This window comes from Trichosurus vulpecula, chromosome 6 (assembly GCF_011100635.1).
Source record: "Trichosurus vulpecula isolate mTriVul1 chromosome 6, mTriVul1.pri, whole genome shotgun sequence".
Taxonomy (NCBI): domain Eukaryota; kingdom Metazoa; phylum Chordata; class Mammalia; order Diprotodontia; family Phalangeridae; genus Trichosurus; species Trichosurus vulpecula.
This window is the reverse complement of record NC_050578.1, coordinates 252,787,864-252,806,428: the sequence shown is the minus strand read 5'-3', so window position 1 is coordinate 252,806,428 and position 18,565 is coordinate 252,787,864.

Here is an 18,565-nt window from a genome sequence, read left to right as displayed (position 1 = left end):
AGAAGAAGAAGAAGAAGAGGAAGAAGAAGAAAAGGGCAAATGAGTGAGAGAGGGACACAGACGGAGACAAATGAAAGATGTTGTACCCCTACAATTAAAGTATAGGTTCTGGAACTATTGAATCGATATAGACATGTATATACAATATATTTTCCTATTAAGCTGTAAACATCATGAGATCTAATGCTGTGTAGCAGAAGAAGGGGTGCACTTTCAGTTAGGAGATCAGATTTGTGCTTTGTCATTCACTTCTTGACCTTGGACACATGGAGAAAAGGCACTGTAATGAGGAATCAGCACTGCACTTAAAAGTCTGATGAAAAACAATCAAACACCAACTGTTTATTCAGCAGTGCTTATTATGTTCCAGGCATGATATTCAAGTGAGAATTCGAAGGTCCAAATGAAGTAGCCCCTTCCCTCAAGGAACTTATATTCTATTAAGGGAAACTATATACTAATAAGTCTGTGCAAAATAAATCCAAGGTAATTAAAGTTGAGATCCCTTAGGAGCTGGGAGCATCAGGGAGGTCTTATAAAAGCTTATAACTGCATTTCTGCTTTGGTGCAAGCTAGGAATTCTGAAATAAAGAGAGCATCCCAGGCATGGGATCCCTCATGGCAAAAGCACTGAATGATGTAAGAGACAGAATATCTGGCGTAAAAAACAGCAAAAAAAAAAATATTTGATTAGAGAGCAAGTTTTATGAAGGAGAGGAGAATGAAAAATTTGAATCACAGCTCTGTTTTTCCACTAACTACCTAGGTAACCATGGAAAAGCCACTTTACTGCCCTGGATCTCAATTTCATCATTTGGAAAATGATAAGTTTGGAGAAAGTGATCTCTCAAGTGCCTAGGTTTTTGAAATCTATGGTCTTATGAATCCAAGTCACAACAAACATTTACAAACACTGCAAAGTCTCAGTGTTTCTATCTGTTAAATAGCAGGGGGGGCATCCTTACCTAACCTACTTCATTGTATTGCTATGAGATAAATGTTTTACAGAATAGAAAATCTTAAAGAAATGGGAGTTGGTCACTACCAACACTTTTATCATCTCCATCATCATCATCTTTATCAACATGCACAACTTACAGCCCTGCTCCCATTACCATCACTGTTGTCTTTTTCTTCTTCTTCTTCATCTTCATTATTTCCTTTTTGCTACATTCTTTGCCCTATTTTGATATGGCATCTAAAGTGATATTGTTTTCAGTTAGAAGTCACTATGAAAATTGTTGAATTAATTTGGATTTGTAGGTTGGGTATTGCCATCTCAAAAATACCCAACTCTGTTTTGGGGAAATCACCTTGAATTTTATTGATGTTTTTTCAATGCCAGGAAATTGTTCAAGAACCTTTAAGACAGTTTAGTTTATCAACAATTCAGCATAAACATCTCTCTATCTTCTGTCTTTGTATTTGCCTGTGTTTCCAGAGTTATAGACCGTCTCTGCACCAGAGAAATGGGAAGATCTACATGTATCCTAAAGCAGAACAGTCATACATATAGTCAGCTTGTGTTGCCTTTATATCCCATCTTTAATTTAAAACAAATATGTAACATTGATGAAAAAGGATGCTGTAAGAAGATGTCTTTCCAAAGTGTGCCTTTTGTGACTCAGTTTGACATCAATCTATCTACCATGTTCAGCTATATTATTGAAGGTAAACCTGGGGGGGGTTGGAGTGTCAAATCTGGGACATGAAAATATCTCACTAATGAATCTGTCCTATTCTGAACTATATGAGCTAGAGTAGTAGCCCATTCTGGACAAGATACACTATGAAAAATTAAACATAGCTTCATAAGTATACATATATATATATGTATATATATATACATAAATGAAATTATTTTCTTTCTGATTTTGAGATACTTTGTTATTTTTTATTTTTTTAATTCCATATTTTGTTATTTAATATTTTTTAGTTTTCAGCATGGATTTACACAACATTTTGAGTTACACATTTCTCCCCATTTCTACCACCCCCCCCAACATGGCATATATTCTGATTGCCCTGTTCCCCAGTCAGCCCTCCCTTGTGTCACACCATGCCTCCTCCATCCCCTTTCCCCTTACTTTCTTGTAGGGCAAGATAGCTTTCTATGCCCCATTGCCTGTATATTTTATTTCCCACTTGCATGGAAAAACAACTTTTTTTAGCATCTTTTTTAAAACTTTGAGTTCCAAATTCTCTCCCCTCTTCCCTCCCCACCCACCCTCCCTAAGAAGGCAAGCAATTCAACATAGGCCACACATGTTTCATGATGTAAAAACCCTTCCACAATACTCATGTAATGAAAGACTAACTATATTTCACTCCATCCTATCCTGTCCCCCTTTATTCAATTTTCTCCCTTGACCCTGTCCCTTTTCAAAAGTGTTGGCTTTTGATTGCTACTTCCCCCTATCTGCCCTCCATTCTATCGTCCCCCCTTTTTATCCCCTTCCCCCTACTTTCCTGTGGGGTAAGACACCCAATTGAGTGTGTATGTTATTCCCTCCTCAAGTCAAATCTTATGAGAGCAAGATTTACTGATTCCCCCTCACCTGCCCCCTGCTTCCTTCCAATGAACTGCTTTTTTCTTGCCACTTCTATGTGAGATAATTACTCCATTCTATCTCTCCCTTACTCCGTCTCTCAATATGTTCCTCTCTCATCCCATAATTTTGTTTTTTTAGATATCATCCCTTCATATTCAACTCACCCTGTGCCCTCTGTCTATATATATGTATATTCCCTTCAACTACCCTAATACTGAGAAAAGTCTCATGAATTACACACATCATCTTTCCATCTAGGAATGTAAACAAAACAGTTCAACTTTAGTAAGTCCCTTATGATTTCTCTTTCTTGTTTACCTTTTCATGCTTCTCTTGATTCTTGTGTTTGAAAATCAAATTTTCTGTTCAGCTTTGGTCTTTTCACTGAGAAAGCTTGAAAGTCCTCTCTTTTATTGAAAATCCATATTTTGCCTTGGACCATTATACTCAGTTTTGCTAGGTAGGTGATTCTTGGTTTTAACCCTAGCTCCTTTGACCTCCATAATATCATATTCTAAGCCCTTCGATCCCTTAAAGGAGAAGCTGCTAGATCTTGTGTTATTCTGATTTTGTTTCCACAATACTCAAATTGTTTCTTTCTGGCTGCTTGCAGTATTTTCTCCTTGATCTGGAATTTGGTGACAATATTCCTAGGAGTTTTCTTTTTGGGATCTTTTTCAATAGGCAATCGGTGGATTCTTGCAATTTCTGTTTTACCCTCTTCCCCTGGAATAGCAGGGCAGATTTCCTTGATAATTTCTTAAGGATGGTATCTATGCTCTTTTTATTATTATGGCTTTCAGGTAGTCCAGTTATTTTTAAATTATCTCTCCTGGATGTATTCTCCAGGTCACTGGTTTTTCCAATGAGATATTTCACATTGTCTTCCATTTTTTCATTCCTTTGGTTCTGTTTTATAATATCTTGATTTCTCATAAAGTCACTATCTTCTACTTGCTCCAATCTAATTTTCAAGGTAGTATTTTCTTCAGTGGTCTTTTGGACCTCCTTTTCCATTTGGCTAATTCTGCCTTTCAAGGCATTCTTCTCCTCATTGGCTTTTTGGAGCTCTTTTGCCATTTGAGTTAGTCTATTTTTAAGGTGTTATTTTCTTCAGTATTTTTTGGGTCTTCTTTAGCAAGTCATTGCCTTGTTTTTCATGGTTTTCTCGCATCACTCTCATTTCTCTTCCCAATTTTTCCTTTACTTCTCTAAGTTGCTTTTCCAAATCCTTTTTGAGCTCTTCCATGGCCTGAGAACAATTCATATTTTTCTTGGAGGCTTTTGATGTAGGCTCTATGACTTTGTCAACTTCTTCTGGCTGTATGTTTTGATCTTCTTTGTCACCAAAAACAAAAGATTCTAAAGTCTGAGTCTGAATCTGGGCCTGTTTTCGCTGCCTGGCCATGTTCCCAGCCAACTATTTGACCTTTGAGCTTTTTGTTAGAGTGTGACTCCTTGTAGAGTAGAGAGTGCTTTATCCCAAGATTTAGGAGCTGCACTGCTGTTTTCAGAGCTACTTCTACGCAGCAAGCTCTGCCACAGCTGCTCTCCTCCTCCCCCAAGAACTGCCAACCAAGACCACGACCCATATTCAAGCAGGCTTTGCACTCCCACTCAGATATGCTCCTTTATTCCTTCCACTGGGTGGGCCTTGGGCTGGAAACAACTGCAGCTGTAGCTCTATAAACAGCCTCAGAGCTGTACCACCTCCACTCCCCCCCACACACTCCTCTCACTCTGATCTAGTAGTTTTTCCACTAACCTGCTCTGTTGTCTTTTGGCATTTGTACATTGAGAAGTCCAGTAACTGCCAAAACACTGATTCAGGGCACTATGGCCCGTTCCACCCAGCTCCTGGTCTAGTTGGTCCTAGCACTGCCCATGTTGGCCTGTGCTCCACTCTGCTCCCATCTCCATGCGATAGACCCTTCCCAGTGACCATCCCTGCTGACCTGGGCTGGTGCCCTGCTTCCCTCTTCTATTTCTTGGGTTCTGCACATCTAGAATTTGTTCAGAGCCATTTTTACAGGTGTTTAGAAGGACCTTGGGGAAAGCTTAAGCAAGTCACTGTTTTCCAGCCACCATCTTGTCTCTACCCCACCCCCACTTTCTTATTTTTTAAATCATTTCCAACTCAATAATACTTATTTGATGATCATACAAATATTTGTAGCTCTCATCTAGAATTATGGAGTTTTACCATTTGGTGAGACCTCAGTCTCATCTAAGTGCAGCTTTGTGACATAGGAGATAAAAGTATTGGATTTGGACTTAGGAAGTTTTGAGTTTGAATTCATGCCTCAGATACTAGATATGTGACCGTGGGCAAATCACTTAACTTCTGTTATAGCTAAGTTTCTTTATATATAAAATGGAAGGATTAACCTCAATTAGCTTGGAGGTCCTTCCATTTCTAAATATATGAATCTATGATCCTAAGAATTCATTTTTAAAAAGCCTTATTAAAACCACATATGAAAAGTTGTCATCCAGTCTTGCTTAGAGACCTCTAGTAGTGGGGAATCAATTATATTTGGAGGGATTGTATTTTACCTATGAATGGATCTACTAGGAAGTGTCATATGATATCAAGCCTAGATGTGCCTCTTTGCAACTTGTCCCAAATGACTGTAAATGGCAAGTCCTAGGCAAGGAGTGCCAGGGATAGAACCCTGAGGATGACATGTGGGGCCATCGCACCCCATCCCTCCAAAGGATGGCAAAAAAGGAACTAGTATGGTGATCTACACAAGATAGGAGCATACTCCTACTTCATGTTGGCATTCTATTTACCTGAAGCTACTTCGAGTTTTGGGTCCTGACTTTCAATTATACTGGAACCAATAATGATGTTTTGTACTTACTTCCAGGCATAATTTCTGAATTATAATTATAATTCTAGAGCTGAAGTGGAAATTGGTTAGGTTTTGGTAACCAAAGCAACCATTTCCTCCTACATCTCAGATAAGATGTATGAAGTCCAGCTGAAAATGGTCCAGGGGAACAGTTTCCAAATTGTATCCCAATGACTTGAATCAATGGGTCTCTTACATAAAAGAGTGTCCTATGCCTTATATCTGAGAAGCCTTAGATCTTAAAGTACTATCTTTGGTCCAGATACCTTTTTCAATATGGTTGTTCATTTTCAATTCAATTTAATCCAAGAAAACTGTATTAAGCCCTTACAATGTGCCAAGTTGTGTGTTACATTCTTGGGAGACAAAGACAAAATAAACAAGTATTTCCTGAAATCAAGGAGCTTGCATTGTGAGGCTGGAGAGTCAGTAGGTAGTAGAATTAATATGTATAGAAATAAGTCAATTCAAGCTCATTTGAATAGTGAAGCATGGGCATTAAATTAGGGGCTTTCAGAAATAGTTGCCTACAAGAGGTGGCATCAGAGCTGACAACCGTCAAGGGAGATAAGGATTATGACACCTGGAAATGAGGGAGAAGCACAGTTCTAAATGGAGAATGACACTCACAAATTCCTAAAGACAGAAAATAGACTGATGAGGTCAGTGCAATGCTAATATAGCCATCTATCAGTGGTGTCCCATGTGAGAAGGGAAGAATGGCATGAATTAAGGCTGCAAAGCTGGGACAGAGGAAAATTTAGTAAGTCCTTACAGCCAGATAGAAGAGTTTGCATTTTATGCTGTAGGCAATAGGGAGCCATGGAAGATTTTTTAGCTGTGGAGTAACATAGGGGCAAACTCATCTCTTAGATTTCATTGATATCTATGCAGATAAAAGCTAAGGGAGGGAAGAGACTGGAAACCGGGGGGGGGGGGGGGGGGGGGGGTTAGGTGGGACTGAATAAGGAGGCAGAAACAGTGTTTAGTGTGTTGTAGTAGAAAAAGCTCCAAATTTGGGTCTATGCAAATTGAGTTCAAATCTAAGCTTTTGTACTTATTGTTTTCTACATTGCTATCATTTGTCATTGAGAGAGGCCATTAACCCAGTTTATTGGGTATTGCTAAGTCTTAACTAGTAAATGGATCATGATTTGGCAATTGTCACTCAGTTTAAATTCATTTTCAAAGGTAACAGCTTAGGGCAGCTAGATAATGCAGTGGATAGTGTTGGGCCTGGAGTCAGGAAGACCTGAGCTCAAATCTAGCCTCAGATACTTATTAGCTGTATGCCATGGGAAAGTCACTTAATCTTTTTTGCCTCAGCCTTCTCATATGTAAAATGAGCTGGAGAAGGAAATTGCAAACTATTCTAGTGTTTTTGTCAAGAAAATCTCCCCCAAAAGGGGATACAAAGGATTGGACATGACTGAATATGACAAAACAACAACAAAACTATTCATTCACTCGGCAGGAATTTATTAAGCACTTAGGACCTGAAAAATATTAGGGATAGACAGACAATACATGAAACAATCTCTGCACTTATTAGATTTTGGTTTTATAGATGAAAACAACCTATGCACATGGAATTGTATTCAAAATAAATATGTTGATTTTGGAGGAAAGGCACTAGAAGCTGGCATATCTTAATAATATATTGGAGAGTGTTCAGAATAGTATGGTCTAGTACAAGGAAAGGCTCCATTATTTGCCCCTTCAATTGCTGGGTTTTATGTGGGATAAGTTGTGTCAATGGGTCCAGTCCCTTAGTCCAAATTGGGGTATTGGTACCTCAGGTAGGGTCTTTGCAGTAGGTAGTCAAGAGTTATCAGTTGACCGGGGATTTAATGATTGCAGTATATTTTATTCATTTCTCTAATCTCTTTCTGACTCAGTGGAATTTTTGCCCTGGTGGTGTAGAATCTAAGTAGCCAACCCCTGTTTTTTTTTTCTTGTATTCAGGCCTGAGTCTGTTAAGTGGCATTGGATTTCCAAGTAGAGAGATTTTCTACTTACCTACTAAGCTTCTCACTTCTCAGTCCTACTTGTCATCATCCTTCCCTATACTACAAAGAAAACAGTAAAACTATCATTATCCTGGGCAACTTCTCCTACAAAGTCCACCAAATGCACTTTTATCCAGCCAAGATTAGGTTCTTTCTTGTTGGTGAAATGATCATTTGCTCCTTTACAAAACAAATTGTCATGGGTTAGATCCTTGGAGAATTTTCTGTCCACCCTGAAGCAGCTCTTAGTTATTGGTTGCCCACCACCTTGAGGAGCATCTAAATACATACATACATACATACATATATAATGCATACACATATATTTATATATGAATACATATGTGTGTATATTATACACACACACACATATATATGTGTGTGTGTATATATATGATATCTGTAAATATCATAGTGGCTGAGCATTCCCCTGACTTTTTTAGGGTTCCTGGATTTACAGGGTGAACCATTCCCTCTAGGGCTTCAGCAGTATGGCTAACTGAATCCTCAACACCAGAAGACTGCCTGTGTCTCTCTTTCCTGACTATTCCATTGTTTTGTTAATATCTCTCTCAATAAAGTTAACTGGTTTTATCATCTACCTCTCTGAATCTCTGTTGGAATTCTGAAACTTGCTAAGTCCTGCCTGAGGCTACGTTTAGACATGAGGGAATCAGGAATATCTTCTTGGAGGATAAGGTAATTGTGCTGACCTTTGAAGGGAATTAGGGATCCTAAGTGATAGAAGTTTGGAGGGAGAGCCATCTAGGAATGGAGATAGAGGAGAGAATGTACATGAGTGAGGAAAAATGAGGAAGTCAGCTGTCTAGATAAAAGGTTATAGGGAGTGGATAAGGCTGGAAAGGTATACTGAAGCCAGATTATTAGCTATGTATCCTCGCTGGATCTCAGGGTTTATTGCTGTAAAATAAAGAGGTGGGGTTAGATAGAATGAAAAGTCCCTGGTCTCCAGATTCTAAAGAAGAGGTCAGCAGATTATGGCCAGTGAGCCAAATCTGTTTTTGTAAGGCTCGAGAACTAACAAAGAAAAAAAAAAGCACATTTTCAAATAGCATGTCATTGGTCCAGTGGTTATTGTTTGCAACTCCTGATCTAAGGTGATGAGAGCTTCAATGTGGTGCAAGAGTGGGTAAAGAGAAGAGGATTGGCAAGAGATAGAGTGATCACGTTGGAAAGATGTCTCGAGATTTGATTTGTTGGGATCAGGAGAGGGAAGAGGACCAGATTATGTCTCTGAGTGAATGGAAGCATGGTTGTGGCTTCAAGGGCTACTGAGAAGTTGGGAGGAAAGGAAAGGTTTGAAAGATTTAATGAAGCTAAGAGCAGTTTTTACAATCCATTGGATAGAGGGAGCCCTAGATTATTCACTCTAATGAAGAGAAAGAATGGTGCAGATGTTACGTTTATGTTTTTTTTTTTTTGCTTTCAAGGTTAGGATGATGGTGAAGGTGCAATTACAAGAGATTTACTTCCCCAATTATCTTTTACTTATATGAATATCCTTCATTTCCTTTGAATCCTACTTACCATCAACTGATGGCCAGCCCCTTGCAGTGTTAATAGGCAGTCCATTAGTCCTCAAGTCCCACCTAGCCTGAGAGAATCTATGTTCCTTGAATGCAATGATTAGAAGTCTCTGGTATTTAGCTGCATAGCAGTACTTAATAAAAGATTATGAATTTATTTGAATCCTCCCCTAGCTCCCCTAAAAAGCTCCATGAAAGTCCTAACATTAGATCCATTTCAGTTTAAGTAACGTTCGTTAAGTTCTTCTTAAGTCAGGGACATATTATATCATAAGAAGGAAAGAGTTTGGGCTGACCACATAGCAGGAGGGAAGAACAACAGGTAGAAGGACAAAAAGGGTCTCTGTTACCCTCCCAAAGTTGGGATATAGCAAGGAAGATGTCCAGAATGTTAGATGGTCTCCATATAAAACTCTTGGGAGGACATGGATTGGAATAAAACAGATAGGTCATGACATGAATAGTCGAAGTGAAAACTCCCAAGTCAATGAAATCACAGATTTATTTAATTATTTTATTGTGTCCAAGGAGACAGGGTTCTGTGACAGCTAAGTGGTATAGTGAATTCAGTGCTGGACCTAGAATCAGGAAGATGAGATAGAACTCTATCTCAGACACTTGCTAGCTATGTGACACTGGGCAAGTCAGTTGACCTCTCCTTGCTTCGATTTCCATAAAATGGCAAAACTAATATCCAAGAGTTGCTTTGAATATCAAATGCAGAAAGATACATAGAGTTCTTTGCAAACATTAAAGTACAATATAAATGGACTTATCTTTTAAGGTATCATTGACAAAGACAGACTGTTGTCACCCAAAGACCACTATTGAAATGAACAAGTCCCACGTACTTGGAATGATAGATTACCTGTTGGAGTAGGAAGAGAGATGTTATGATAAGGAGCAAGTAGAAGAGAAAAGGCCACCAATGACAGAGTACAATTGTTCAATTAAATGAGCAATTATAAATTAAATTAAATCCAACAACTATTGAATTAAATGCCTCCCATTCTTAAGACTTTACGCTGGGGATACAAGAACAAAAACCAGCAGTGCCTTAGGTCAAGGACTTTATATTTTACTAGAAGAATACAGCAGGTAGAAAGCTAAATAAATTTAAGGGAATTGAGGATAGGTAGGGCATTAATAATTGGTGGGATCAGGCAAAAAGTCCATGGAGGAAATAACGGTTGGGGTGAGGCTTGGATAAAGACAAGGATTCTAAAAAGCAATTGAAGGTGGAATGTATTCCAGGCTCTGAGGCTTGCTTTGTAGATGCTCAGAGACTAGAGATTGAATACAAGATCAGTGAATTCTCAAATGTGAAGGAAAGTAATGTGTGATAAGACTGAAGCCAGACTACAGAAGTCTTTGGTTGTTTTGCTCTACTGTCAGTAGAGTAAGAGCTGCTGACGTTTGGGGAGGAGCAGCAAGATTATTTTGGATGATTAGAGAGAATGGGGGAAGGAGAGAGAGAGAGAGAGAGAGAGAGAGAGAGAGAGAGAGAGAGAGAGAGAGAGAGAGAGACAGAGAGACAGAGAGAGACAGAGAGACAGAGAGAGACAGAGAGACAGAGAGGGACAGAGAGACAGAGACAAAAACATGGGAGGGAGGGAGGAAAGGAGTGGGGGACACTATATTCTTCCGCTTATATGACAATGTCACTTCGCAGTTTTTTTCCCAGGCCACACCCTGGAGGTGGGGAAATACCCAATGTGAGCCATATGGCAGAGGGAAGACAGTTTAGTACTAAAAACTATTATTGAGAGTCTCCAATGTAATGACTCACTGACGCTTGCAGTCAGTAAGATGTGGGTTCAAGTACTCTTCAACTCAAACTGACTTTGTGATGCTGGACAAATCACTTATCATCTCTGCTCCAAGCAACTCTCTAAGACTATGAATTACAAATTATCTGTAGACCTGCATATGTGAAAGATGTTTTTTTACAAGGTGACTTCCTTAGAATGAAAGCAAGGAGGAAGGAAGGAAGGAAAGAAGGAAGAAAAGAAGGAAGCAAGGGAGGGAGGAAGTAAGGGAGAGAGGGAGAGAGGAAAGAAGGAAGAAAAGAAGGAAGCAAGGGAGGGAGGAAGTAAGGGAGAGAGGGAGAGAGGAAAGAAGGAAGGAAGGAAAGAAGGAAGGAAGGAAGAAGGAAAGAAGGAAGGAAGGAAGGAAGGAAGGAAGGAAGGAAGGAAGGAAGGAAAGAAAGAGACTCATGACTCATATGCCATCTAAACCTAAATACTTGACTTTGGTTCAGGTCCCAGTTCAGATGCTTACTCAGTGACCCAGAGCAAACCATTTAACCTTTGAGCCCCAGTTTTCTTTTCTTTTTTGTTTAGTTTTTCTTTGTAAAATGCCAGGTGTTTTCTGAGTCAAACTCCTAGCATTCTAATACTGTGGCTGAAACTTAAGTAATATTCAAGAAAAAAGAGTCTAGTGGCTAGTGTCTTAACCAATGTTGGTGTTTATCAGTTAAAAACAAATTAGGAGGTAGGACCCTTCCTAGGAGGTTAACAGTGTTAGTTAGCTAGTAGTTGACAATCCATTGATTTGAATTGCCTTGCAGAATCATAAGACCCCCCCCCAAAAAAATACTAAGGTCAGTGGTCCACACACACACACACACACACACACACACACACACACACACACACACACCCCACCACCACCACCTCCACCACCACCACCACCCACCACCACCACCCACCACCAACTTGACTGATGCCTCATCAGATTGCAAAGAAGGCTGGAAATTTCTCTCAAATTGTGTCATTTTATAATCATTGTCTTTTTATGCTGGTAAAATGCTTCCCTCCCACCTTCGCCCCCCCACTACACCCCCCAAAAAAAACCTTTAAAGAAAGCCTCTACGGGGCAAAATTTGGGGAAGGAAAACCTGGTTTTCGGTTTTTGTGATGGAAGGGTTAAAGATCCCACTTGCCACTAGGTGTCAATGTTGGATCAGCTTTCGGGAGCCTGGACTTGGTTCCTGGCAAAAGTTGGACAATGAGGAAAGGGTGTTTTAGGGTAATTTCTGTTCATTTTTAGCAGCTATTCACCGTCTTGTTGTTTTTTTTTTCTTTTAAAACGGGATTATTGCAATCCAAAAGACCAGGTACTGTCTCATTGTGTAGGCTTCTCCATATATTTTCCTGGAAAATTCAGTTTTGACCTTCTCCCTCCTCTGTTCTCTTCAGCATGCCCCTTGACTCCCTTACCAAGGGTTCAGTGCTGTCTGCCAGGTTAGCCTGGGTTGCTCAGGCTATGGGAGGGTGAGAAGATTCAGGAAAAGCGTCAAGCTTCCAGTCACGTGACCTGCACTATCTCTGTCATTTGCTGTCTGAATGATCTCGGGCAAGCCACTTATCCTCTCTGAGCCTCAATTTCCTCATCTGTAAAAATGAGAGTAGTTTAGATAGCTGTTGAGGTGCTCTCCACTTTTAAGTCTGGACTTAGGTGTTTGTAGACTTGTAGATCTGGAAGGGACCTTAGAGGGCATCCAGTCCAGGAAATGGAGGCCCATCGTTGGTGTCATATCCAAGGTCATAGAGCTAGCAAATGTCTGAGGCCACGGTAGATGGAGAAGACAGTGCAGGTGTTTTAATCATAGAGCTCTGGATTTTAATACTGCTTCCTTTCTGGTCCTCACCTTCTTCATCTATAAAATGAGTTAGACCACCTCTGAATCCTTTTACAATTTGCAATTTAAAATGCTGTTACCTGGGGTTTCCTTTTGTGTTTGGTCCCCACACCTGCTTTTGGAGGCAGCTAGGCAGGGAAATGGATGTGGAAGTGCGCAGTGGATAGACTGCTGGGCCTGGAGTGAGAATGACTTGAGTTCAAATTTAACCTCAGATACTTATCTATGTGACCCTGGACAAGTTACTTTACTTTTGTCTACCTCAGTTTCCTTAATTGTCGAATAGGGCTAACAAGAGCATCTGCTTCACAGAGTTGTGAGGGTTAAATGACATAAGATTTGCAAAGCTCTTGGCATAAAATAGGTAATAAATAATTACTTGTACCCTTTCCCCCCCCCAAAATACTTTGGATTGATTTTTATATGTTTGGCATACACATAGCTAAGTATGATTGATTTACCCAATAGAGAAGCTCCTTGAAGCCAGAGGTTGGGGGTGGGGGTGTTAGATTTTAGTGTTTAAAGCCTTTTTGACCCTAACATCTATCACATTACTTGGCATTTAGAATATGCTTCCTAAGTCTTAGTAAATTTTATGCTTAGTAAGTCTTAGTAAGTCAGTTGATGGACTGATAGATTGCCACCAAGGGAGGCTGGATGGCCTCAGCCAATTCGTTTAAACTCCGTGAATCTGTTTTCTTGACTCTGCATTTGGGATATATAATCAGCATACTACCTATGCCCCAGGATGATTGGTAGAAAAAACAAAAAGTTTCCTTAAGTGTGACTTACTATAAAAGCATTAAGGTATTGGTGAAACCTTAGTACTTTTTTTTTCAAGGTTATTTGAATTTTAAAAGGAGACCAATAGAAAATCTTCACTTAAAAGAATGTCCCACTGGCTACTGTTTTTTCGGTTATTTGTTTTCTAAGCTCCTTAAATCTGATAGGATAGCACATTCTCTTTTTCTCCCTTAATTCCCAGGCACCCTCAGATGTTTAGTCAGAGATTTCTGGTGTAAAACTACCTATCTCTCAGCCCCCATCCCAATGGGTGGATTGATTAACTGTACTGTCACTCAGGGAACTGAACACTGAAAAAGGAACCCCAATTCCTGAAAGGGAAAAAAAAGCCTCTGTTTGAAATGATAAAGAGGAGGATCTGAAAGGAAAATCAACTGAAGTCCCATGGAATACAATGGGCTGCCTTTGCTCTCAGGAGATCATAGGGTTTTAGAATTAAAAAGGAAGCTATAAAATATTTAATCTAACTCCTTTACTTTACTGATGAGGAAACTGAGACTCAAAGATGTTCATTTTCCAAGGTCACACTGGCAGGAAAAATCAGAGGTAGGATTTGAATCCAGAGAGCTATGAGATCTCTTTCCCCAGGGGAGGGAGGGAGAAGCCTTAATTATGAGAATAAGCAATATGTCTGAATTATCCCTCATTCTGTTGCAAACTTAACAAACCAGGACTAAATGTCTTCCCCTTCTATTGTAGACTATAATAACAAACCTAGACACCGCCCATCCCGTTTAGACAAAACACAAAAGCTTTCTGAACCTGGAGCTCTTCAGTTGCCCTCAACCCCACAAATGTTATATCCACCATGCGAGTAGGGTCTTTGTAGAGCACATTCCTTAGGGACAGATTTTATCCCATTGGTCCAGTCAAAGGCTGTAGACTACTGCTGACTGACTGGGTTGAATAAAGCTATTGAAATCAAGAGCTGCACACTAGGATGCTGAAGTTGCTAGTAGCAAACAGTCTTCCTTTGCACACATACATTGCTTTATCTTTCAATTTGGCCACTCTGTTTACCTCCAATCATGCAGACCTGCTGGTGGGTAAGAATATCCCTGGTCTCTCAAAGAGCTCAAGTTGGTTAATTCTTCAACACCCTCAACCTAGGATTCAGTTCCTCTTTGGAAAGGACATAACCTTCAGTAGAATTCCTAAGTTCAGTTTCACTGACAAGATAGCTCTCCAATTGATATGATGCCCAAAAGAAGATTTCAGTGATTGTAATCAGAAAAAAAGTACCAACTTGTACCTGAATAGATCATCTGGGTTAGCAGCTATAAAGTAGGATCAGAGTAGGAAACATCATTTCTACTTTTTTAAGGATGGTTGCCTAAAATGTTCCTGGGTTCAGTGTATTGAATGCTGGACTTGTATTAGGAGAGATGTGGGTACTAATCCTGCCTCTGCCCCTTATTAGCTGTGTGTAAGCCTCTCAGACTCTATATGTAAAACATGTACACACACACACACACACACACATATCACCACCACCACCACTAACACCATCACTGCAACTTCCTCCATTTCAACCAGCAACAACAACAACGCTTATTCTTTCTCTGCCTGTGTCAGGAAAGAGCATAGGATTTGCAACCAGAATCAATAATTAGGCTATCCATAAGCATTCTCTACCTATATGTCTACCATGGCAGGCAGCTAGGTAGCACAGTAGATAGAGTGCTGGGCCTGGAGTCAGGAAGATCCATCTTCATGAGTTCAAATCTGGCCTCAGATAGTTACTAAATGTGTTGTCCTGGGCAAGTCACTTAACCCTATTTGACTTAGTTTTCCAGGTTTTTTTTTTGAGTGAGCAAGGTAGGGCAATTGGGGTTAAGTGACTTGCCCAAGGTCACACAGCTAGTAAGTGTGTCAGGTGTCTGAGTCTGTATTTGAACTCAGGTCTTCCTGACTCCAGGGCCTGTGCTCTATTCACTGCACCACCTAGCTGCCCCTGCCTTAGTTTTCTTATCTGTAAAATGAGCTGGAGAAGGAAATGGCAAACCACTCTAGTGTCTTTGCCAAGAAAACCCCAAATGGGGTAATGAAGAGTCAGACACAACTGAAAAATGATTAAACACACTGATGTACCTTTTATATACCAGGTACTATATTAGGCACTGGAAATATAAAGTCGAAAGGTGTAAAAAAAAGTCTCTACTGCAAGTAACTGTAGTATCCTCATATCTTAACTGAGGAGGCTATACTCATGACCTCACTAATCTTTCCCAGCTCTAAGCCTCCAGGATCCGTTCAGTTGCGGACAGAAGCATAGATTTAGGGCTTGATGGTATCTTAGTGATCAGCTGGTTGGACTCCCCTATTTGACAGATGAAGAAACTGAGACCCAGAGTGGTTACATGCCTTACTCTTCTCTAGTGGATTTTATTAATTAATTTCTGCCAAGTCTCTCCAAATCTACAAAGCAGCAGTTGTTCCTTGGAAGGCAGTACCATGGAAATGTGAAATTATTGAACGATCAGCAAAGCAGAAGGCATTGGGAAATGTCTTTCATTTCACACTTGTTCTATTTAAATCCTTGTTTTCTGAAGAGTTTCATTTGCAGAGTAGAGCTAGGCTGAACTTTCATTTTTTGCTTGCCCTCCACTTAGCACTCAAAATCTCAAGCTTTCACATAGTATAGTTCCTGAGGAGAAAGCTTCATTTCAACACCCAAGCTGTTTTTATTGACTTTTGTCTTAATCTTGACAACACTGCTGTTGGTATTAGATTTTTAGAAACCATTTTTACTTCTTAAAAAAATCTCGTAGCTAGAGCCATCACTTTAATGTGGTTAGCCAATGGGCAGTGGAAAGACTTGTGGCACCCTTAGGTTACTTGGAGTATATTACTCAGGGTGGCTCATATAAAGATGTAGCTTAGAGGTATCAGCCAGGAAATACTACATGAAAGGCCTCTTTCCTTCTCTGATGGTGTGAGAATCAGGGCAGACCAGGTGGTGATCCTCAGGCCTATAGCTGCAAAATATTGCAAATGTGGGATAGGCCCACATTGTGTTTCTTTTCAGTCAATTTAGGGGAGGATTTTGACAAGATCTGCCCAGAACCAGATGTTGTATATGGGCCGGGATCCACAAGGGTGGGTAAAGCCACATGGATAAGGACACAAATACGTAAAGCTAAGGAAAGAGATTTAAGTATGTGTGCATATCTATTTCTATGAGTCATTTCTATACTATATATTCATTTTATATAGGCTTTATTTGTTTACATATATTTATTTGCATATATATGTATGGGTGTATGAGTGTGTGTCTGTCTGTGTATACACAACTTTTTTAGGATCAACTACTTATGCATCAAATAATGAATTTCAGTAAGGCGATGGTGAAAGAAATGTAACACTCATGAAGGAATTATCTGAGAGTCTGAGACTACCAATGGAGATTCCCCCTCTGTAATCATTACCCAAGTATAGGTTATAGTCTCAAGAATAAGTGATAATAACTCCTTTATATACCTTTTTTAAATCATAACCTTTCAAAGTAAGTAGTACAAATATTATTATCCCCTTTTATATGGGGTGGGGAGAGTGAGGATCAGAGAGGCATACATTTGCTGTAGGAGTCACAACCTAGTATTATTGGGGGCTCCATTTAATTTTCACATGCTTGATAGAAGTTTGGATCCCTCATTCAGTTTTGGGACATACTATTAGTCTAATCTGGAACCTCAGAGACTGAGGTTTTCTTGTCAGAGTTATTGGAGTGGTTTGTCATTGCCTTCTCAATGTGTCTCTATTTTACAGGTGAAGAACTGAGGCAAATAGGGGTAAAGTGACTTGCCCAGGGTCACACAGCTAGCAGGTATCTGAGGCCATATTTGGACTCCGGTCTTCCTAATTCCAGGCCAGTACTCTATCCACTGCACGATCTATCTATTACTTCACAGAAAAGAGGAGGCTTGATCTGCTTTGAAGGCTGTAATTTTGACAATTTTGGAAATAGCTTGAGCTGTGGGGCCACGCAAAAAAAGATTCAGGAAATGGGCTAGAACCATCCAAAGCATGGGCTTACTTTCTCCTCACTGAATATCTTCCAGCATTGATTAGGTATCTCCTTGCTGGTAATGTTGTTGAGAATATTCTAATTCTGGTCCAAGTAGAAACAGTGGAGAGAGAACTAGATATGGACTGAGAAAGATCGGCGTTCAAATTCTGTCTAGCTGTGTGACCCTAGGCAAATCACTCGTAGAACCTGTTTCCTCTTCTGCAAAATGGGATAGTAATTGCATCTAACTTTTAGGGGCACTGTGGCATTAAATGAGCTAATATATGTGAAATATTTGCAAACCTGAAAGTACTACAGAATCATTATTTATCATCAAATCACCAATAGGGTCCCTTTCAACTCTGAGAATCTTTTATTCCTGGTTTTCAGAGCCCTTCACTTTGAATGTCTCTGCTTTTCCTAGCCTCCTGCATTGTGTGTCTGAAAGAGAGGTTTTAGTGTCTTTGGGGGATGGGTTTCAGCAGAGTCATGATTAAACTAGGACCATGTTTTCTGCCTTCTCTATGACTCCTATGGCACACTGGCATCAATTCAGGGTCCATTCCTGGATGGTTTTACCACTAGGGAAATCTTCTCTTTCCTTGACCTGAGATATGGTTAAGGGAAAACCCTACCAGGCGGTGTCCTTTTAACCAGGTGCAGCTCAGTACTTTGGCAAACCATCAGGGTAGAATTTCGCACCTGAATGTTCTCCAGAGATCTGCTCAGAGTGGCATGTGTGATGAGCAGACAGATTTTCTTCCCCCTAATTTTCCCCCAGTGATTTTACAGAATGGTTCTGATGGGGCTTTGGAGCCCCATAAAGTGCTAAGCCAATCTATCCCAGCTGTGGGACATGTTCAGATTCCTCTGATAGCTGAATCTCTTGGAAATGGAATGATGTGAATCTTGGTTTTGTCAGGTGAAGCATCTGTTTTCTAACAGTGCCTTTGTGTACCTGATAGGAAAATGAGGTGTGTGGGATTTTGTGGATCTTTTAGATTAATGGCTACGGGTCCTCTCCAAAGATAAAACTTATTTTATTCTTGATTACAACATTGTAAGGGATGGGCTGTAGTGTTCTTATGCCCAAGCTGGACCAGCCAGGTTTACCTGAAAGCTTCTTTGATGGGGAATCAGACT